Source organism: Benincasa hispida, chromosome 11, assembly GCF_027475165.1.
Source record: "Benincasa hispida cultivar pf3 chromosome 11, pf3_genome.v1.1, whole genome shotgun sequence".
Classification (NCBI taxonomy): Eukaryota; Viridiplantae; Streptophyta; class Magnoliopsida; order Cucurbitales; family Cucurbitaceae; genus Benincasa; species Benincasa hispida.
In genome coordinates, this window is record NC_143488.1 from 87,453,211 (window position 1) to 87,476,618 (window position 23,408).

Below are 23,408 nucleotides of genomic sequence, written 5' to 3' on the forward strand. Positions count from 1 at the left end.
ACTTAGCTCAACAACTAGCCCACGCTGCGCAAAATCCTATAATAATGACAAACAGTAGTACGCGTCCCATGCGAGAGTATGCGTCTCCTGTGTTGTATGATTTCTCACCAGGGATCATATATCCAACACCAGATGGGACAAGATTTGAGATAAAATCTATGATGTTACAAATGCTCCAAACAGCTTGACAATTTGGGGTTGCTCGGGGAGAAGACCCTCACGCCCACATGAAACATTTCCTAGAGACGTGCAACTCGTTTGTGATTCCTTGAATCACTCCAGAAGCTATCAGGCTATCTTTATTCCCATATTCTCTGCATGACGACGCAAAGCAATGGGTAAGTTCTTTGGAGCCTGGAGAGATCACGACCTGAGAAAAGTTGGTAGAGAAATTCATGCAAAAATACTTCCCACCCACCACAAATGCAAAGAGGCGGAGAGAGATCATAAACTTCGAGCAAGAAGAAGCTGAAACCTTGAATGTCGCATGGGAGCACTTTAAAGGATTAGTCAAGAATTGCCCCAATCATGGATTACTGTTAACCATCCAGATGGAGACTTTCTATGGCGGATTAAACAGAGCGTCTCAAATGGCAGCTGACGCAGCTGCAGCTGGCGGTATCATAGACAAATCTTATAGTGAAGCTAAGGAAATACTGAACCGCATAGCCAAGCATAATATGGAATGGGTGGATGACACTTACGACGCAAGAGTAGAAAGAAAGAGGCGACCTCATAATGTGAATTCTATTAACTCTAACGCAATAGCCAGCTCTCTGCACAAGTGGCTACTATTACAAACCTTTTGCAGAATATGTCACTGGGGAATGCATCAAACCCGCAAAAGGTAAATCAGGTAGAAACATTCGTACAGCCCATGGTTAGCTGTGTGGGCTGTGGAGATCCCCATTCCTACTTTGATTGCCTACAAAATTCGCAATCGGTATGCTTTATTAAAGATAACCCATTTTCAAACACCTATAATCCTGGATGGAAGAACCATCCAAATTTCTCTTGGGTAGGTAATCAACAGGAGCCACACCACCCAGGGGTAAACCAGCAGCAAAGGCAAGAACCACCGTTTGGATTCCAGCCAACGCAGCAGCCGCACCAATAATCTTTTAATAGAGGAGGACATGCATCGAGTTCAGCATCTCCCTTGAAAACCACTTAAAGGAGTATATCGCCCAGAACGACGCATTGCTAAAAAGGCAGGCGTCTTCCATCAGAACTCTAGAGATACAGGTGGGGTAGATTGCAAATGAGTTGAAGAATCGACAGCCAGGAGCCTTGCCCAGCAACACAGAAAACCTAGGAAATACCAACGAAGCAGTAGAGTTGATGCCAGTCACTAAGCTACGGACGCATATCGCCTGTAAGTTCCTTTTCGTCTTCTTCTGCTTTAATGTCGCCCTCTCCAATCCCTCGCTGAACCTCAAAAACTCCTTTTTCGACAATGCCTTCGCACGGCGGACCTTCCTTCATATCCTAGTGACCATCTCGGTCGAAACCCATCAAAACCACCACAAATTCGAAATCCTCTAAAACCCAACAAAAACCCAAAACCGCCGCAAAACCTAAACCCAAAACTCCCACTAAACCAACGCGGCAGTGTCTTTTTCCTCTGCAGCTGCCGAGAAACCTTACACAAAGCCCGCCCCACCACCGTTTATTCCAAATATTACGTCGGTGGGTGCGACGCATGACCCTATTCCCGTCGTGCGTCCACTTCCCCCATTATCCATCCAACCCTTAGCCACCATTTACTCCATTGAAGCAGAAGGAGCTAGCCAACCCCTTCAGTTGCCTTCACTCATTATCATTTCATATCCCGGGTCGCCGCATACCCCATTCAGCACCCCACCAATCACTCCCCCCAGGCCCAGCTTTAATAGTCCTACGTCAGAGCGAAATAGCGAAGAACTTGCGAAATTGGCTGGAAGAGACGAGCAAGAAGTTTTTGGAGCGATTTTGGCAAGTTTGAATCAGGGCCAAGTCAAAGAGGAACAAGTGATGCGTCCTGACCCAACCGATGCATCACTTGAAACTGATGAAGTGGTGCATTATACGATGATGCTTGAAGCAGAGTCGTAAAAAGAAGAAGAGAGAGAAAGGGAAGTTGGCCCGGACGCATCGCAACCTTGCCAATCTGATGTGGATGAAGGGCCAGCGAAAGGAAGAAGAATGATGAGAAAAGGAAAATTAATTTTGGAGGATGAAGAAGAGCAGTTCACATCTGGTCCTGTGGGTGCGACGCATGAGAGCTACTCAAGGTCTATAGTGTTGGAAAAAGAATTGGAGCAATATCAGCCCGCACGACAGGGGCGAAGGAAGTCAACCCTCCAAAAAGAGTTGGAAAATGAATTAAGGAAGCTGGCGCGGGAAGCCAAAGCACACGAGGCTGGCAAACGCAAGGTAACTGACGCATTACCTAAAAAAACCAAAGGAAGAAAGCGCCAGTTTAGTGACATCCTTGCCGAGAAGGGCTTCTTCCTCGAACGCAACCCATTGTCGCCATATATAATCGAAACTGTGGACGCAATGGGATGGGGTCAACTATGCGTTGGGCATACGAGGATTTGGCCCAACCTTTTCCACCAACTTTATAGCAGTGAGTTTGATATAGAGAGAAATACGGCGTTCGTTGATGGTGTTTTGGTGCGCTTCTCAGCTGACAAAATTAATGAAGTGTTCAATATTGCAAGTAACCCGGATGCAGAGGGAAATCGCATCTTAGAACATCCAACTCCAAGCCAGATAGAAGATGTGTTAAGAGTAGTGGCCAAACCTGGAAGCACATGGCAAACATCAAGAAATGGAGTAAAGATCTTAGCTTCCAGGAATCTGAAACCAAACGCAAACTTATGGTATTATTTGATTAAGAAAAGCATCATGCCTACAACGCATGATGAAACATTATGAAGAGAACGCATCCTGGCCACTTACTGTATCATGCAACATATTCCTCTAGACATAGGGAGGATAATAAGGGACCAGATCAAAGCCATTAAAGCAAAACCACAAGGACAACTTTATTTCCCTTGGCTGATCTGTGCGCTGTGTGAACGCGGGGGCATCCTTCTAGGGGCTGATTATGAGGAAATCGATGGTCTGATGGATATCAAGTTAATCAGGCATCTGCTTCGAGGTTCGCCGCACCAGCTTACCTTACCTCGCAAGGACGCGGCAGCCAGACCTCGACCCTCCCAACGCGCCCCCAAAAGAAGACGCGTTTGGGTGATTGAACCCAGCGACAAAGCTTCAAAAAATGAAGATTACGAAGCGGAGCATGCGTCTACTGATGAAGAAACGCGGCCAGACTTAAACATCTCTCTCCCAAACTCACCTTTGGCCCTGCAAGAAGGGATTCTTGATCCAACGCAACACAAGACCACCAATTTAGATCAAGAAATCCCTAGTCCCCTTCCTTCTCCCTTACAAGTTTCAATTCCAACTTTTGTACCGTCTCCAATTATTTTTAAACCAACTGGGTTAAGGTCAAGCAACGTAGGAAATCTTGAAGTCAGCCAACACCGCCACAACCATGCATTGATTTGACGAGTTGAAAACTTTTATTAGTGATCAACTCAAACTACTGGTTGCGTCCATTGAAACTCTTCAACAAAAAAATAGGGTTCTACGGGATTACTTGCGGCAGCAAACAAGAAGAATGCAAGACCAATTTGTCTACACCACGTAGTATATTAATCAGGTCTTGGTTGGAATGTTTGCCTTGCCACCGTTACGTACTCACCTAAAATTTTAAAATTTTGAAACTGTAGAGTTTTGCTGTGGTGACGAGAAAAACAAGAGGGAAGAGAACCACCACCATCGTCGATCAAGGAGCGGAGGAAACTGAGCTCGAGAAAGACATTTCTTCCAATTCTTCCATAAGTGGTTGTACACGAACTAGAATTAAGCCAAAGAGGACAAGAGATTGTACTCTACGGCTTGACTTCTTTCATTTCATCTTATTTATCGTTTTAATCTTCTCATTTGATTAAGTGTTAGTTTTGTAAAGACAATCAGTTTATTTATAAATTCACATATTTGATCTAACATACTTTTCCACTGTTTATTTCTTGTTTATGTTGGATGCATCTATAACTTCATGCAAAATTCCAATTCGAACACTTAAGCCAACTAAATCAATTGGTGAAAGCAGCTTTAGCTTAAATTATTCGAGAGAATAAATAAGCCAGCACCAAGTTAGAAATGCTTAGTACATCTAGAGATAGACGCACTGGTGTTTTATTGTATCCTGTGATTGACGCATACATCCTAAAGATAGGTATTGTATGATATTCGCATTGAGAAATGCTAAATAGAGTCTAACGCATAAACGGAGATAAACAAGTCATCTCATTCGCATCATATTCTTGTTCGTGTACATCTAACTTAGATCGACGCTTGCATCAAACTCCATTTTTCACACCACCCCTTATCCTCTACTTGACCCTTTTGTATCTTCGTGCACACATACACAGCACGTTAGTGTAAATAACTCATTTCTATAGTCACTTAGGATATTTCTACAACAGTTACAACGTAAGGTCTGTGTTAGCTTTAATCTGAATCCCTGAGTTCGACCCTGGACTTACCAGGAACCTGGGTTGGATTTATACTTGGATCTGAGTCAAGAAAACTTGAACATCTATAGAGAAGTGTCATGCGTCCTGTTGCACATCACTAATGCATCAACGCGTCACTAACGCATCAACGTATCATTCACATTTACACTTATTTTTCCAATTACTTTATACAATACACTCCTAAGCTCGAATCACGAAATCAACGAACACTAACGATTCCAACTGCAAAACATATGTCGAGAATTTTGTATAGACATGTGTTTTACAATACTATTTCGTAGACAAATGAATTCTGTATCTAAAAGGCAACATACCCTTTTAAGACTTTTGCATGTTATATCTTGACAACATCTTGTCAATATAAGATGCATGAGATAGTGCTAGCTTTCTGTTCTTGCGATTCCAAACAATTTGGATTCCAAGAACATATTGGTCATCTCCTAAATCTTTCATTTGAAATTGAGATACTAGCCATCTATTTACATCAACAAAGAATCCTGTCTCATTCTTAATGAGCATGATATCATCACCATAAAGGACCAAGAATGCTACAGTCTTGTTGATTATCTTCTTGTAAACACAAGGTTCGTCAACATTCTGTTCAAAGTTATAAGATTTAATCGCAGTGTCATTTATATTTCAGGATCGAGATACCTGTTTTAGTCATAAATGGATCTATTAAGCTTGCAAACCTTTTGCTCTTGACCTTGTTCAATGAACCCTTCTGGTTGAGACATGTAAATACTTTCGTCAAGATAACCATTCAAAAGGCTGTCTTGACATGCATTTGCCAGATTTCATAATCATAGTAAGCAGCAACGGATAAAAGAATTCTAATGGATTTAATCATGGCAACAGTGTTAAGATTGGTGTCCTAATACTTCCGTAGTCTCGTCGTTTGTAATGATACACATTGTTTGATGAATAAAATAATTGTTATTTCATTCTAGCATTTACTCATATCCAATAAACAAAGCTCCATGGTTATCTTATGTAAACTGAAGCATGTATATGTGATATACAAGTGGATCATGACTTAAGTAATAACCTAAAAAGATATAGTATAAGGATTAAGGTGGGATACCTGATCCTGGTGACACTACGGATACACCCCGCTTTGTAGAGGTTTGCAAGTGTTGTAAACTACTACAGATGGTAGATCCTCACCATTCATGTGGAGTCATGCGAGCGGGGTGTCCTATACAAAGAGTTTGTATAAGATCAGACCACGAGATGACTAGACTCTGTATATAACGTCGTTGATACTAGAAACTTACATCTCACCTAATTGAACATAGGTGACGTGACCTCAATCTTGAGTCTTTTCGGATCTCTTGTCTTTGAGGGTGGTCCTTTGATTAGTATGGGTGAGAGTGGCCAGATTTCCAACTCAACATGTCTAACCTTTTCAGAGACTTGTCTGATCTGGGAGCTGGAAACTTACTTACACAAGATGGAATTCACTCATTTCCCGAAGCAGGGATAAGTAGAGAGATTGCTCCTTTAAGGGCTGATTCTAGGGCTTGAACATAGTGGTCACATGTTCTCTTTGGAAGAGAAGACTCAGTCATAGTAGGATTATGATTTATGTTCATTAGAGGGATTAGTGGTACTTAAGGAGTTAGATATAACTACAAGACATAACGGTTATTGGCCGAGCTGTACTTACGAACGATCTGTGAAGGGTTTTCACACTACTGATTGATTAAGATGGACACATAATATATCTGTGGTAAGAAGAGTTCAGCTGTCAGTCTTTAGTGGAGTGCCTAGCAGTTAACGTATGGTGGATTTCGTGACTAAAGAGTTTAGTCAGTTATTCACGTACCGTTGGAGTTTCGAGCTACATGTCCATAAAGGCCCCTAAGTAGCTCAATGGATTCAGTTGAGGATCAGTTCTTGATGTTGATTTGAAATGTTCATATTGACAAGAGGTAATTCGATTATATATGATATGATCGGTCTGATGTATGAGATACATCTAGTGGAGGATTAATGTAAATGAGATTTACATTAAGTACCATGGAAAATAAAAAGAACTACAGTTTGTATGTTTCATGAGATGAAATATTAAAACTATAGGTTATAAATATATTATGGTAAGTTAGTTATCATTTATATTTATAATAATATTAATTATTAGATAATTATATTTTTTCTCTAATAACCAATTGAGGAGCTGGGAACTCAATTACACAAGATGGAATTCTCTCCTTCCCCAAAGCAGGGGTAAGTAGATAGATTGCTCCCTTAAGAGCTGATTCCGGGTCTTGAACATAATGGCCACAACATCTCTTTGGAAGAGAGAACTCAGTCATAGTAGGACTATGACTTATGTTCATTAGAGGGATCAGTGGTACTTAAGGAGTTAGATGTAATTATAGGGGCAAAATGGTAAATTGGTCCAGCTATATTAACGGGCGATCTATGAAGAGTTATTGCACTGTTGATTGGTTGATATGGACACAAAATATATCTATAGTGAGGAAAGTGCAGTTGTCGGTCTTTAGTAGAGTGTCCAGCAGTTGACGGATGGTAGATCCCGTGACTAAAGAGTTTAGTAAGTTATTCACGTACCGTTGGAGCTTCAAGCTACAGGTCCATAAGGTCCACTTGGTAGCTCAATGGATTCAAGTTAAGAATTAGTTATTGTTGATTTGAAATGTTTAAATTGACAAGAGGAAATTCGATCATATATGATATAATCGGTGTGACGTATGAGATACATCAAGTGGAGGATTAATGTAAATATGATTTACATTAAATACCATAAAATAGAAAAGAACTATGGTTTATATTTTTCATCAGATGAAATCTTAAAACTATAGGTTATAAATATAATATGATAAGTTAGTTATCATATTTATTTATAATAATATTAATTATTTGATAATTGTCTTTTTTTCTCTAATAACCAATTGAGTGGGAGGTTATTGATGGTTTCATGGTAACCGTGAGATAAAAGGAAAAATGTTTTCCTAATTTTAGTAAGATTTAGCAAGCTTGAGATTTTTTGAATTTGAGATTTCCTCTCTCGGAAATATTCTCATGGAAGTTGTCAAGTAAATAGGATTTACTAAGCGACAGCTTGGATAAGGTAAGCGATCGTGGAGTGTTTGTAGGTGACAGACACGTAGCTAAACAATGAATTAAACGATCGCATAGCTTTTGCTAGAAGATCGCTTAGCTTTTCCTAAATGACCTATACGATAGGTCCTGTCATCTCCCACCTAATCGTTTACACGATTGTTGTTTCCTTCGTCTTCTGCCTCAAACCAAGTCCACACAGAATCCACCCTCTAGATTCTCACACCGAGAATACCAAGGTAGCCTTCTTGGTGTTGTCAAACTCAACTCGACACTATTGAGGTTCTGTGGAGGCCATTCGTGTTGTTGGGGTGTTCATGACCGAGGCGATCACTGAGTTCGAGTGCGCGGTTTTCGTGCAGTGTAGCGGCCATGTTGGACGAATGTTCATGGTTGCTATGTTCGAGCGTTCGTGATCAAGGAGCTTGGCGATGAGTCTACAAAAGTGTGTAGCTTTTGTCCTTGATCTTTTGTATTATCATGCTGTGATTTCTATAATTAATGCATAACCGTATCTTTCTATTTATGACTGTAATTATAAAGTTCATATATGATTGTAATTTGGAATGATCTTTCCGCTGCTCATATAAATCCTCGTATTAAATTTCCTTCAATTGGTATTAGAGCCAGGTTGTTCTGATATTCCAAATTATAAGTCTATTTTGAACTTCTTTTATAGTCTTTGTGGGTTTTTTGTATTTGTATTTAATTGTTAAGTGCAATTGTGGTTGGAGTTGATGAATGTTTTCGGGTTTAATTGCTTTTGTTTAAAGCTTTCTTCAATTACAAAGTGTTAATTTGTAAGGGCCCCTATGTTTTTGGGCGTAATTAACTTGCAATCGAGTCTATAATTCAAAGAGTTGAGTTAGTTGAGTCGTTTGTAATGAAGTTTCGAAGCATGGAGATGCGGTTCTCAATGAGGAAGAAGACTAAGTGTTGGTCGTTGATGCGTTAATTTTGTTAAGTGGGAATATGGATGATATGCATTGATTGATTGCATTGTGCATTCAAGTTTCCCCAGCAGAATTCAAGTGTAAATTCCTCTGAGTTTCCTGGTAAGTCCAGGGTCGAACACAGGGACTTATGAAAATAGTTGCATTGGTGATTTTTATGAAAACTAGGGGTAACCAATTAAATGAATAAATCGTTGGGTTTATTGTTTGCATTGATGAAAATAAATAACGAATGCGGCAGAGTTTGAAAAGAGTTGGTAAACGGGAAATACGATGAATATGCAGTGAATGGGTTGAGAAAAGTTTTGGCTAACACTCCCTAGAATGCGTCCATGCCTTGCGATCATGCAACATGCATACAATAGTATGTGACCTCTCGGCGTGAATGCTACGGCTTCTAAGGCTAGAACGCATGCGATAAATATGCGATAAGTCTACAGGGTTTACACATAAACCTCTATCTCTATTTATGCGATGACAACATGACATTCACACAAATATGCGACCACAAAATATCACTCCCATTCCTAGGATGCATACGATGCAAGTTGACAAACAGAGCTTATCTCTAAGTCCCTATCTCTTGTTTATACAAACCTAATCTTGCTCTTTCGAGTTCAGATTCTATTCTAGCTCTCTCGAGTCATTAGGTTCTTTCTTTAGATTCCCTCTCAAGTAACTCTAAAGGGTATTTTGCACAGCATAAAACAAGACAATCGCACGCAATGAACTTCCTAAGTCATGTTAGCTTAGTTTTTCTCAACCCATTCAACTTGTTTAGCTACTCATGCGTATTAAAAGAGTAAGATGATGCAGAAATAGAACTTCCATTGAATACATATGAGATGAAATACAAAATAACAATGCAAGTATAGTAAAGAGCCTGGTAGCAATTTCTTGCTGCCAGGCATTTACTGTTTCTACTTGTGCTCTAAAGGTATTCTCGCTCTAGCGAGAGTCGGCCCGCTCTCAGCTCTTACGCCCCAAGGTTCTATCTCGAGCTGCCCTGGGCGATCTCCGGCGCCACCATTCTTCTCTTGCTTCGCTATAAAATGGAAAAGAAAACTATGAACAGAAGCGCCGGTGAACTTGTTAGTTGATCAACCCCTTTTCTGAAGAATGCACTTGGTATTTATAGGGCATCATTAGTGAAAGGCGGCTTCTCTCTCCCAGTTGTACAAATGGGATAGCTTTAATTCCTGACTGATACGCTGGATAATTGTCATCGATAAAGCTGAATGTACTTCGTGACCGTTATCGGCTGTCAACTTAATTTGGATCCGACTGTCGTTAGCTTTCTATCCCATCGCTCTTAATTATCCTTTCACCCGTATGCGCCCACCATGTTGCGCTGACCAAGTTGCGGTGATTTTTCTTCGGAAAATGTTTGCGAGCACGATCAACGCAAAGTCTTGCGGTGAAGTTGCGCTCGACCAATGTATTCCTATGATCGTAATCTTTGCATTGTGTTAACGCATATTCTGCACAAAAATGTAAAGATTAACTGCTCTAATGTATTGGATGCATGTGACCGCAATATTATAGAATTTATGCTTAAACGATAAGATATGATTTTATGCGCATAAACGAGAGATAGGTGCTTAGGAATGAGCACTATTTGTTATTAACGCATCGCATGCATCTTAACGATAAGATATGATTGTATGCGGTCACCTTGCTTCATGCATTTTGCATCAACGCATAGGACAAGAGTAGAGACTTAGGAATAAGCTCTATGGACATTTTGCATTCAACACATGCATCCTAGACTTAGAAGCACCGCATTTACATTGGAAAATGACTTACTGTACATGGTATTAACATGATCGCATGATTTAACGCATTCCCAAGTAACGCTAGCTAAAGATCTTCTCAACCCGTTCATTGCATACTCATTACATCTATCAACGCAACTTCCATTTCTCAAATTCGCCGCATTTATTCATTTCTTTTTAATCAACGCAATCAACAACTAAACACTTTATTTATTTTCTCGGTTGCCGCAAAGTTTTCATAAAAAAGAATCATCAGTGCAATCTATTTTCACAAGTCCCTATGTTCGACCCTAGACTTACCAGGAAACACAGAGGAATTTATACTTGAATTTCGCTAGGAAACTTGAGTGCACAATGCAATCCATCAGTGCATATCACCCATATTCCCACTTAATAAAATAACGCATCAAGTTTTTGGCGCCATTGCTGGGGACTTCGGCAAAATTGTTTGTTAACGGTAATTTTTCTTTTTTATTTCTTTGCAGGACTCTCAATCTCTGGCAAATTACGACCCGAAGATTGAGAGGACTTTTGGATGAAGATTGAGAGACCGCCAAAAAAAACCACAATCTGATAAAGAAGAAATGGCGGAGCAGCCTGGAGGAGGAGCACCAAATGATAATAATGTCATGGTGAATCTAATTCTGTTGGCAAACGATTGCATTAGGCTTATTAGGGACTATGCATCGCCAAACCTCTTTGATTTCTCTCCGAGGTTGTGGTTTCTGTTGTGGTTGCAATAGGTTGTGGTCTCTCCGAGGTTGTGGTTCCCTCAACGAAAGCAGATTCGAGATGAAACCGGTGATGCTACAGATGATCCAGACTGCAGGTCAATACGGAGGAAGGCGTGGCGAGGACCTGCATTCCCACCTCCGAAGTTTTATTGAAATCTACAATACTTTTGTGTTCCCGAACATCTCTGCTGAAGAAGTTCGACTAACGTTGTTCCCATTTTCTCTCTGTGATCAGGCTAGGAAATAGGCTTATTCGCTCGAACCAAGAGAGATTACTTCTTGGGAGCAGGTAGTGGAGAAATTCATGAAAAAGTATTTTCCACCCATCGAGAATGCAAGATGAAGAAAGCTTATCATAAATTTTGAACAAAATATGGACAAATTGCTCAGCAATGCCTGGGCAAGGTCTAAAAGGTTGGTCCGAGATTGTCCGCATAATGGGCTACCAGATTGTCTTCAAATGAAAATTTTCTATCACGGTTTGAATCCCGCTTCGAAAACCGCTGCCAATGCGGCAGCCGCTGGTGGTGTGCTTGACAAAACTTACGATGAGGCAAAGAATATCCTGGATCGAATTTCCGAGAACCATGAAGACTGGAGGGAGAGTGAGCAGAGATTAAGACTTAAAGATTCTGATGCAAATAACGATGCTATTGTTTCATTACAAAACAAAATGGCTGCAATGATGAATCTGATTTAAGGAATGGTGATCAGCAGCCCAACACCGCAAGGTGGCAAATTAACTCAATCAGTCAAAACACCGCAAGGTGTATGACTTGCGGTGATGGGCATACGATGAAAGATTGCCTGCAAAATCCACAGTCTGTATATTTGTAAAGAATAACCCTTTTTCAATCACTTACAACCCCGGGTGGAGAAACCACTCCAATTTTGCTTGGAAGAATGAACAACAAAATTTTCAGCCTGTGGCGTAAAAAGAAGGGCCACCAGGATTCTTCCAACACAACAATGGACCACAAAGCAATCAAGCAAGTAGCTCACAATAACCAATGCAATCTTCTTCACTCAAGAGCCTGTTAAAGCAATATATAGAGAAAAACGAGACAGTGCTTCAAAGTCAGGCTTCGTTCATCCGCAACCTTGAATTGCAAATGGGCCAGATTTTGAGTGAGCTGAAAAGTAGACCGCAAAGGGCGTTGCCAAGCTCTACCGAACTTCCACACAACCCAGGGGGATCAAGTAAGGAGCAATGTCAGGTTGTGACATTGCGCAGTGGAAAGATTGTGGAGGGGGAAAAGAAGAAGCATGGTAGAATAACTTCCATCGCAACTGAGCCTGAGATTGCGGTAACGCAAGAAGAAGAAAGAGAAAATGAAGCAATGGAACCTAAGGTTGCGTCGACCTCAAAGTCAAATGAAACGAGAACCGTGAAAGTTCAGTTACCACCTTTCCCTCAGAGGCTAAGAAAGAAGACAAACGAAGAGGTACAATACCAACGCTTCTTATCTATATTAAAGTAATTACAGTGAAGCAATTGAAGAAATGCCTGCTTGTGCCGTTTCTGAAGGACATGGTAACTAAGAAAAAAGCACTGGAATATTTGCCACGGTGGCATTAACGCAAAGTTCCAAATCCATTATGCCACCGAAGATGAGCGATCCTGGGAGCTTCACTATTCCTTGCTCCATAGAAGGACTCTATATTGGGCAAGCCTTGTGTGACTTGGAGGCCAGCATAAATTTGATGCCACTGTCAATTTTTAGACATTAAATGTGGGGCAACTCGTGCCTACATCAGTGACCCTCCAATTGGCTGACAGGTCTCTGGTTCATCCAGAAGGTAAGGTGAAGGATGTGCTGATCACGATTGATAAATTTATTTTGCCAGCTGACTTCATCATCCTAGACTATAAGGCCAAAAAAGATGTGCCCATCATTTTGAGGCGACCATTTTTATCAACGGGTCGTGCTCAAATTGATGTGCACAAAGGAGAAATCACTTTGAGCATAAACGGACAGAAGCTCAAATTTAACATAATTCATGCCATGAAATTCCTAGATTAGGAAGACCTGTAAGATTCTGATGATGACCTGAATTTGATTGAAGAAGAAAAGTCTAATGAAGAGTATGAACAAGAGGATGTCAGCGCATCCGTTGTTGCATGCAATGCGATCGCAACAAAAACAAACAAGGAAGAAGAGATGATCGCAACGCAAGAAGTAGAGCCGACGGAAGAAAGAAAAACAACATAACCTTCCCTCGTGGAACCACAACCACTTAAATTAAAGACCCTACCAACCCATTTGAAGTACGCATTTCTGGGGCAGAATGAGAAGCTGCAAGTGATAATTTCCTCTGCACTCAAGAAGATCAAGAGAATGAGTTGATGAGCATTCTCAAGAAACATATGCGAGCAATTGGCTGGACACTCGCTAACATCAGAGGAATTAGCCCCGCGTATTGCATGCTCCACATTCGTCTTGAGGGCAACCACAAAGCAACAATTGAAAATCAACGCAGACTCAACCCTGCAATGAAAGAGGTCGTCAAGAAGAAGATCATCAAATGGCTAGATGTAGGCATTATCTATCCCATTGCAGATAGCACGTGGGTCAACCCCGTGCAATGTGTGCTGAAAAAGGGCGGAATGACGGTAGTCCCAAGTGAAAACAATGAATTAATACCGAAAAGAACCATCACTGGATAGCGCATATGTATAGACTACCGCAAATTGAATGCGGCCACAAAGAAAGATCACTTCCCTCTGCCATTCATCGATCAAATGCTAGAAAGATTAGCAGGGAACGATTTTTATTGCTTCTTGGATGGATATGCCGGGTACAATCAAATCATGATAACTCCTAAAGACCAAGACAAGACCACATTATCTGCCCATATGGGACATTTTCTTTTCGTCGCATGCCGTTTGGCCCCTGCAATGCGCCGATAACATTCCAGAGTTACATGATGGCGATATTTTCAGATTTTCTCGAAGACTCTGTGGAAATATTTATGGATGACTTCTCTGTTTATGGGAACACTTATGAAGTCTGCTTAGCCAACTTGGAGAAGATTCTAAAAAGATGTGAAGAGACAAATCTGGTGCTCAATTGGGAAAAGTGTCGTTTCATGGTTAAAGAGGGTATAGTGTTGGGACACAAAATCTCCTGGGAAGGGATGGAGGTCGACAAAGTAAAGATTGAAGCAATTGAAAAACTTGCACCTTCAACCAGCGTGAAGGCTGTGCGAAGCTTCTTGGGGCACGCTGAATTCTACAGACGATTCGTCAAGGACTTTTCTAAAATTGCACGACCACTAAGTGCGTTGTTAGAGGCGGACAAGAAATTTGAGTTTGACAACAACTACCTCAACGCATTCAGAGTATTAAAAGATGCGCTGATTACCATGCTCGTACTAATTGCGCCGGATTGGACAATGTCATTTGAAATCATGTGCGACGCAAGCGGGTATGCGATGGGGGCTACATTAGTGAAAAAAAAGAAAACTATTATGCACCTCATTGCATATGCGAGTAAAACTCTAAACCCTGCTCAAATAAATTATACCACCACTGAGAAAGAATTCCTAGCTGTGATTTTTGCGTTGGAGAAATTCAGGGCATATCTGTTGGGAACCAAGGTTTTCATTCACACTGATCACTCGGCAATCAAATATTTAATGACAAAAAAAGATGCAAAGCCGAGGTTGATCAGATGGGTTCTCCTACTTCAAGAATTTGATATCGAGATAATTGATCGGAAGGGGAAAGAGAATCAAGTTGCGGATCACTTGTCCAGACTGAAAAATCCTGAGGTTGACTGCAATGAATCTGAAGTGAGTGTCGTGTTTCCGGAAGAGCAGCTGTTCCACATAAAAGAATTGCCCTGGTATGCTAACACCGTTAACTATTTGGTCGATGAACAATGTCCTGAAGATTACACCTACCTTTAACAGAAGAAGCTCAAGTATAAATGCAAACACTATTATTGGGATGACCCGAATCTATATAAAAGAGGTGCATGCCAAATCATTCGAATATGCGTACCAAATGCTGCTCAACAACGCATATTGTCACAGTACCACGATTCGCCATATGGAGGGCACTTTGGAGGGCAACACACTACAGTTAAAGTTTTGCAAAGTGGATTCTTTTGGCCTTCATTATTTAAGGATACTGCTGACTATGCAATGAAATGTGATCGGTGTTAACGCACTGGCAAAAATTCATGGAAGAACACAATGACAATGAACACTATCTTGGAGTTGAAATTATTTGATGTCTGGGGGATTGATTTCATGGAACCATTCCCTCTTTCGCATGGCAAGCATTATATCTTGTTGGCCGTCGATTACGTTTCCAAATGGATAAAGGCAATTGCATGTGCCACAAATGATGCAGCGGTAGTCTCCCAGATCCTAAAGAAAAATATTTTCACTCGTTTTGGCACTCCCCATGCCATCATAAGTGTTGAAGGATCACACTTTGTCAACCACAATATAAAGGAGCTGCTGCGCAAATACAATATCCTCTACAAGGTGGCCACCGCATACCATCCGCAAACGAATGGTCAGGCTGAAGTGTCCAATAGAGAAATTAAGTTGATACTTGAAAATGTGGTAAAACCTTCGTGGAAAGATATAGCGATGAAGCTTGATGATGCGTTGTGGGCATACCGAACTGCATTTAAAACACCTATAGGTATGTCCCTCTATGCGTCGGTATTTGGCAAGGCGTGTCATTTTCCTTTGAAGCTGGAGTATAAAGCATTGTGGGTGGTCAAGAAACTGAATTTTGATTTGAAGAAAGCAAGGGAAGCGCGAAAACTGCAGCTGGTCGAGTTAGAAGAATGGAGGGTCAACGCATATGAGAATGCGAAGATTTATAAAGAGCTCACGAAGCGCTGGCATGATGAACGCATATGCGCTAGAAACCTCCAAGTCGGGCAAAAGGTCTTACTCTTCAATTCAAGATTGCGACTCTTCGCGGGAAAATTAAAATCGCGCTGGTCTGGTCCCTTCATCATCAAAGCAATATTTTCACATGGTGTGGTGGAACTGACCACTGAGGATGGCAATCGAACATATAAAGTTAATGGACGACGGATAAAGGCATATTGCGAAGGAGATTTCCAGCCAGAAACAGTCCCCGCAAAGCTGAGAAACCCCGACTATCCCTTACTCAACTCTTGAACATTTAACTCTTTGTCACCTTACTATTATCTGTATTTCATTTATTTTTCTCAAAAAAAAAATTGTTGTTTTTCTCTTTGTCTGTTTACAAGGATTATGGCACAGGATTACAAAAAAGCAAATGATCTCAGTCCATCATCGCAACCACAGGAGCAGAGATCGCCGCAGGGATGGATGCATCAATACACAATGCGGGCGACAGCGCAAAATTTGGGGGTATACTCTTCCTTATCTTTATTTCAAATTTTGCGTTATCACATTGCATCTCACTTTTCAAATTTTTATCACCGTATCCTCCTTCATTACCGCAATCATTTAACAAGTAGATAAATTTAGTAGTTCACTGCATGTTGTTTCTTTGCCAAGTATGATTTCAATGATGAACAATATGCTTCTATGTCTTTCATATATATCAGAGTCAACTTAATCTTAAGATAGTTACCTCATGAAATATTTCTAGAAGTTAGGGGTTTTCTAGCTTTCTTTCAAACTCTCTTTATAACACATTCTATGACCATCGCATGACCTATTTTAATTTCTTTTGGCAATGAGAACATTGCCGCATTTTAAATTTGGGGGTGCGGTATTTATTTTCGACCTTGCTATAGAATATATATATATATATATATATTTGTTTATTTATTTATTTAGAATAACAACTCCACTGTCAACGCAATGGAAAACCCATGTTAATAAGAGTTAAGTTGTGAAAGGCACTTACCCGTAGTTGGATGTCCGCATGATACCCGTAGGGACAAGCCAAAATGAAAGTAAGTCACCAGGATCAATGCATAATTCAATGACCGTAACTTCAATGCCAAATCGGTATGAGTTTAGATTGAGAAATAATGCATTGCTCGTAGTTGGATGTTCGCATGACACCTGTGAGGGCAAGCCAAAACGAAGGCAAGGCACTCGGATCAGCATAAGGTCAGAAGAAAAAAAAATATAGCAATAAAGGAAATTTGTGTGCAAGGATAAATCATTTGACACCCCGGAGAAAAATTTTATTTTTGAAATAAATCATGCGGTGTTCCGAAATTTAGTAAAGTCCTTTTGAAAGTTAAGCTTGCAATTCCTCAGTCTTAGAAATATTTTAGGAAGAGCCTTGAATAAGACTTAAGAAAATTCTAGCATATAGGATTTGAACGAAGTATCCTTGAGAAATCTAGGCAAAGAACTTTGCGGTTAACTTGCTAAAGGAATCTTTAACTTATGCTTGAGGACAAGTATTGTTTAAATTTAGGGGTGTGATAACGGGCAGAAATGAACGTTATCATAGTACTAAAGTCTTAAACAATGTTGGATTGCGTTGATGAAATATGTTAAATTGCATCGATTAAGCATAAATTCTATAATATTGCAGTCACATGCGTCCAACGTATTAGAGTAGTTGATCTTTACATTTTTGTGCAGAATATGCATTAACGCAATGCCGAGATTGCGATCATAGGAATACATTGGTCGAGCACAACTTCACCACAAGATTTTGCGATGATCATGCTCGCAAACATTCGCCCAAGAAGAATTACCACAACTTTGTCAGCTCAACATGGTGGGCGCATTCAAGTGAAAGGATAATTAAGAGTGATGGGATGGGAAGTTGACGGCAGTCGGATCCAAATTAAGTTGACAGCCGATAACGGTCACAAAGTACATTCAGCTTTATCGGTGACAATTATCCGACTCATCAGTCAGGAATTAAAGTTGTCCTATCTGGACAACCGGAAGAGAAAAGCCGCCTTTCACCATGGAAACTCTATAAATACCAAGTGCATTCTTTAGAAAAGGGGTTAAGCAGTCGATTACTTCATCACTTTACAAGTTCACGCCTCTGTCCATAGTTTCTTTCATTTTAAGGCAGACGCGAGGAAGAAAGTGTGTCGGTAAATCGTTCCGGTAAGCTTGGGAGAGCACCGGAAGCTTCAAAGACAAGGAGAGGGTTGACGCCTGCGAAAGCAGGAATATATTTAGGCCATAATAGAGATTCCAGTGTAAAAAAAGCCTCGGTCAGCAAGGAATTTCTACCAGGCTCTCTACCCTAAACTTCCATTGGCATTTTGTACTTAATATATTTATAAGAATGGAATTTCTTTCTCTATATCTGTCCACTCTCTGTGATTCACGAATGAGTAGCTAAATTAGTTGAATGGGTTGAGAAGCATTTAGCTAGCACAACTAGGGAGTCTTCATTCTTTGCGATTATCTTGTTTATGTATGCTTCATTCGTCCTTTAGGGATACTCGGGAGGGTAGTCTAAGGACAAGATCTAGACTTGGGAAGGTCAGGTCAAAATCTAGGTTTGGAAGAACCAGATTAGAACGCATAAACGAGAGATAGGCGCTTAGGAATGAGCACTATTTGTTATTAACGCATCGCATGCATCTTAGCGATAAGATTTGATTGTATGCGGTCACCTTGCTTCATGCATTTTGCATCAACGCATAGGACAAGAGTAGAGACTTAGGAATAAGCTCTATGGACATTTTTCGTTCAACACATGCATCCTAGACTTAGGAGCACTGTATTTACATTGGAAAATGACTTGCTGTGCATGGTAGTAACAAGATCGCATGGTCTGACGTATTCCCAAGAAATGTTAGCTAAAGATCTTCTCAACCCATTCATCCCATACTCATTACATCTATCAACACAACTTTCGTTTCTCAAATCCACCGTATTTATTCATTTCTTTTTAATCAACGCAATCAAAAACCAAACACTTTGCTTATTTTCCCGGTTACCGCAAAGTTTTCATAAAAAAGAATCATCAGTGCAATCTATTTTCACCAGTCCTTGTGTTCGACCCTGGACTTACCAGGAAACTAAGAGGAATTTACACTTGAATTCTGCTAGAGAATCTTGAGTGCACAATGCAATCCATCAGTGCATATCACCCATATTCCCACTTAATAAAATAACGCATCACCTCCCTTTGGCGGCTTTTGTCCTAAACCTTTGAAGTGTCATTGCGAAACTAGATGTCACATGGGGTTTATATTAGTTTTGCTAAAACCTTATTAGATGTTGTTTTGTTTTACAATGGGTATTTTCTTAAAACCTAACGTAGGTTAATGTATTTTTCTTTTCAGCAACTCGTTAGTATTTCCTTTTAGGCTTTTAATATGACTGACTACATATAGTGGAAAGAATCGTGTGAAACATATTTCGTGGCAAACGACCTCGTATTTGTCATGGTTGAGGAGTGTCCTCAAGTCTCAACCCTTGATGCACCGTGAAGTCTTAGCAATGCATATGAGGTGTGGATGAAGGCTAATTCGTTGGCTCGACTTCACATTTTGTCTAACGTACCTGATGGTTTGGCCAAAAGGGTTAAGAACATGGTCATTGCACGCGAGATCATGGACTCACTACAAGATCTGTTTGAACGTCAGTTCTTACTTTTCGATCATAAAGGGATGGATGACAAAACCAGTAGTGTCAGTTGTTCTGATACTTGATCCCACTACTCTCCAAAAGAGAAGACAAGACAGTAAATCTGATTTATTGGTCTTAGAGACGTGTTTGGTAGAGAATGATGATTCTGCCTAGATCCTTGATTCGGGTGCTACCAATCATGCTAGTTCCTCTTATTAAGGATTCAGTTCCTGGAAAACATTGCCATAGGAACAGATGACTCTGCAAGTCGGTACTGATGAGGTTGTTTCAGCTGTTGTTGTAGGTAGGCTGGAGTTATTTGTTGACAAGAAACGTTACCTGTAATTGGATAATGTCTTTGTAGTTCCTCATATTAAGAAGTACTTAATCTCGGTTTCTTGTCTCATTGAACAAGGGTACACCGCCTCCTTTTCTGAGCATAAAGTGTTTATTTTCAAGAATGGAACGGAGATTGGTTATGGTTCAATAGAAAGTAACTTTTTTGTACTAAGATCGTTAGTCATAAAAGCCTTGTTTAGCACCAAAATGATCAGTACGGCAATAATAGCTAAAAGACCAAAGGTTTCTCCTAAAGAAAACGTCCATCTTTGGCATCTAAGGTTAGGTCACATCAACCTCAATAGGATTGAGAAGTTGGTGAGAAGTGGAATTCTAAAGAGCTTAGAAGAAAACTCCTTGCCGATTTGTGAATCATGTCTCGAAGGTAAGATGACCAAACGACCTTTTATTGGAAAATGTTACAAAGCCAAGGAAGCCTTAGAGCTTGTACATTTAGACCTCCGTGGTCCAATGAATGTTAGAACTCGAGGTGGTTATGAATATTTCATCTCTTTCATGGATGATTATTCATGGTTCGGATATCTCTACCTAATGCAACGTAAGTCTGACGCCCTTGACAAGTTCAAGGAGCATAAGGCTGAAGTTGAAAACTTGTTAGGTAAAAAGATAAAAACACTACGATCTGATCGTGGTGGAGAGTATATAAACCTCTAATTTTAGAACTATATGATAGAACATGGGATTGCGTCCCAACTTTCGGGCCATGGTACACCTCAGCAGAATGGTGTATCAGAAAGGAGAAACAGAACCTTGTTGCACATGGTTCGGTCTATGATGAGTTATGCTCATCTTCCAGACTCGTTTTGGGGTTTTATAGTGGAGACTGCATGTCATATCCTGAACAACATTCCCTTGAAAAGTGTTTCTGAAACACCTTTTGAGTTATGGAGAGGTCGTAAAGGTAGTTTACGCCATTTCAGGATTTGGAGCTGTCCAGCACATGTGCTAGTGACTAACCCAAAGAAGTTGGAACCGTGTTTGAAGGTTTTCCTCTTTGTAGGCTACCCCAAGGAAACGAGAGGTTGATACTTTTATGATTCGAGTGAGAACAAAGTTTTTGTTTCTACAAATACTATCTTCTTGGAAGAAGACCACATAAGAGATCATAAGCCACGAAATAAGCTCGTTTTACGTGAGATCTCTAGTGAGATTGAGACTGTTGGGGGTTCAAAAAGAGTTGTTGAACAGAACGACAGATCAATAAGAGTTGTAAAAGGTCATTACATCTAGTCAACAAGCTCGAGAGTTGAGACTGCCTCAATGTAGTGGGAGGGTTATGAACCCACTGGATCGCTACATAGGTTTAACTGAAGCCCAAAACATCATTTCGAATGATGGGGTTGAGGATCCATTGTCTTTTAAGAAAGCAATGGAGGATGTTGACAAAGATGAATGGGTTAAGGCCATGAACCAGGAAATGGAGTCTATCTACTTCAATAACGTCTAGGAACTTGTTGATACATCTGATGGGGTAAGACCTATTCGGTGTAAGTGGATCTATAAGTGAAAGGGAGGTGTAGATGGAAAGGTGCAATCCTTTAAGGCTCGACTCGTGACAAAGGGTTATACCCAGGTTGAGGAAGTTGACTATGAGGAAACTTTCTCACCTGTTGTCATGCTCAAGTCTATCAGGATTCTCCTATCCATAGCCATATTTTATGATTATGAAATATGGAAAATGGACGTCAAGACTGCCTTTCTTAATGGTAATCTTGAGAAGAACATCTATATGACTCAACAGAGGGGTTCACTGTTCTAGATCAAAAGCAAAATGTTTGCAAGCTTAATAGGTCCATCTATGGGCTGAAACAAGCATCTAGATCATGGAACATAATATTTAACATTGCGGTCAAGTCGTTTGGCTTTAATCAAAACGTTGATGAGCCTTGTGCATACAAGAAGATCATCAACAGCTCAGTAGCTTTCCTAGTACTACATGTGGATGATATCTTACTCATTAGGAATGATGTAGAGTATCTGAATCACATTAAGAAATAGCTAGCTGCCTAGTTCCAAATGAAAGATTTGGGTGAGGCACAGTATGTTCTAGGCAAGTGGTATTTTCGCTCTATATGCTTACCCCAACGATGACGTCGAGGCTCCTTCGAATTTGCCACAGCCCTGCTGTTATCACAATAAAGAGTGATACGCAAATCCATATTTGGAATAACTTCCAAATCTGAAAGGAATTTACTCAGCCAAACAGCCTCTTTAGCTACTTCACAAGTCGCTACGTATTTATATGCTTCGCCACACTAGAGCCCCTCTATTTAGAGTGAAAACTGACCCCAATGTCAATTTACGAGAATCTTTATCGGCCTGAAAGTCAAAGTCTGTGTATCTTGTAAGGATCAGATCCTTATCTCTATACATGAGCATGTAGTCCCCCATTCTCCGAAGATACTTGAGAATCATCTTGACCGCTGTCCAGTGATCAAATCTTGGATTGGACTGATACCGACTGATAATCCCTACTGCATAGCAAATGTCGGGTCTAGTACACAACATTGCATACATTAAGCTTTCTACAGCGGAAGCATAGGGAATCTATCTCATTTTCTCAACCTCTTAAGGCATCTTAGGGCATTGATCCTTAAACAAAATGACTCCATGCCTGAAGGGTAATAAACCCCTCTTGGAATCCTGCATTCTGTACCTGATCAATACTTGATCGATGTACAATGTCTGAGACAAGGCTAACCTTTTATTCTTACGATCTCGAATATCTGGATTCCTAGAACATCATGTGCCTCACCCAAATCTTTCATTTGGAACTGGGCAGCTAGCCATTTCTTAATGTTAGTCAAATACCCTAGATCATTCCCAATGAGTAGGATATCATCCACATACAGTACCAGGAAAGCTACTGAGTTGTTGATTATCTTCTTGTAGACACAAGTCTCATCAACATTCTAATGAAAGCCAAACGACTTGACCGTAGTGTCAAATCTAATGTTCCATGATCAAGACGCTTGTTTCAGCCCATAAATGGACCTATTAAGCTTGCAAACTTTTTGCTCTTGATCTGGAACAATGAACCCCTCTGGTTGAGTCATATAGATGGTTTCCTCGAGATTACCATTAACAAAAGGCAATCTTGACGTCCATTTGTCATATTTCATTACCATAAATATTGGTTATAGACAGGAGTATCCTGATAGACTTGAGCATGACAACAGGTGAGAAAGTTTCCTCATAGTCAACTCCCTCGACCTCAGTATAACCCTTTGCCATGAATCAAGCCTTAAAGGTCTGCACCTTTCCATCTATACCTCTCTTTCGCTTAGAGATCCACTTACACCCAATAGGTCTTACCCCATCAGGCGGATCAACAAGCTCCCAGACATTATTGAAGTACATAGACTTCATTTCCTGGTT

At 40.4% G+C, this 23,408-nt stretch overlaps 1 non-coding gene across 1 annotated transcript; it reads right to left on the reverse strand.

Moving 5' to 3' along the window:
• Nucleotides 1–431: 431 nt before the first annotated feature.
• On the reverse strand, nucleotides 432–535 carry LOC150033000 (small nucleolar RNA R71). The gene has a single exon (XR_016524950.1). It is a non-coding gene; the product is annotated as a small nucleolar RNA R71 (small nucleolar RNA).
• Nucleotides 536–23,408: the final 22,873 nt, after the last annotated feature.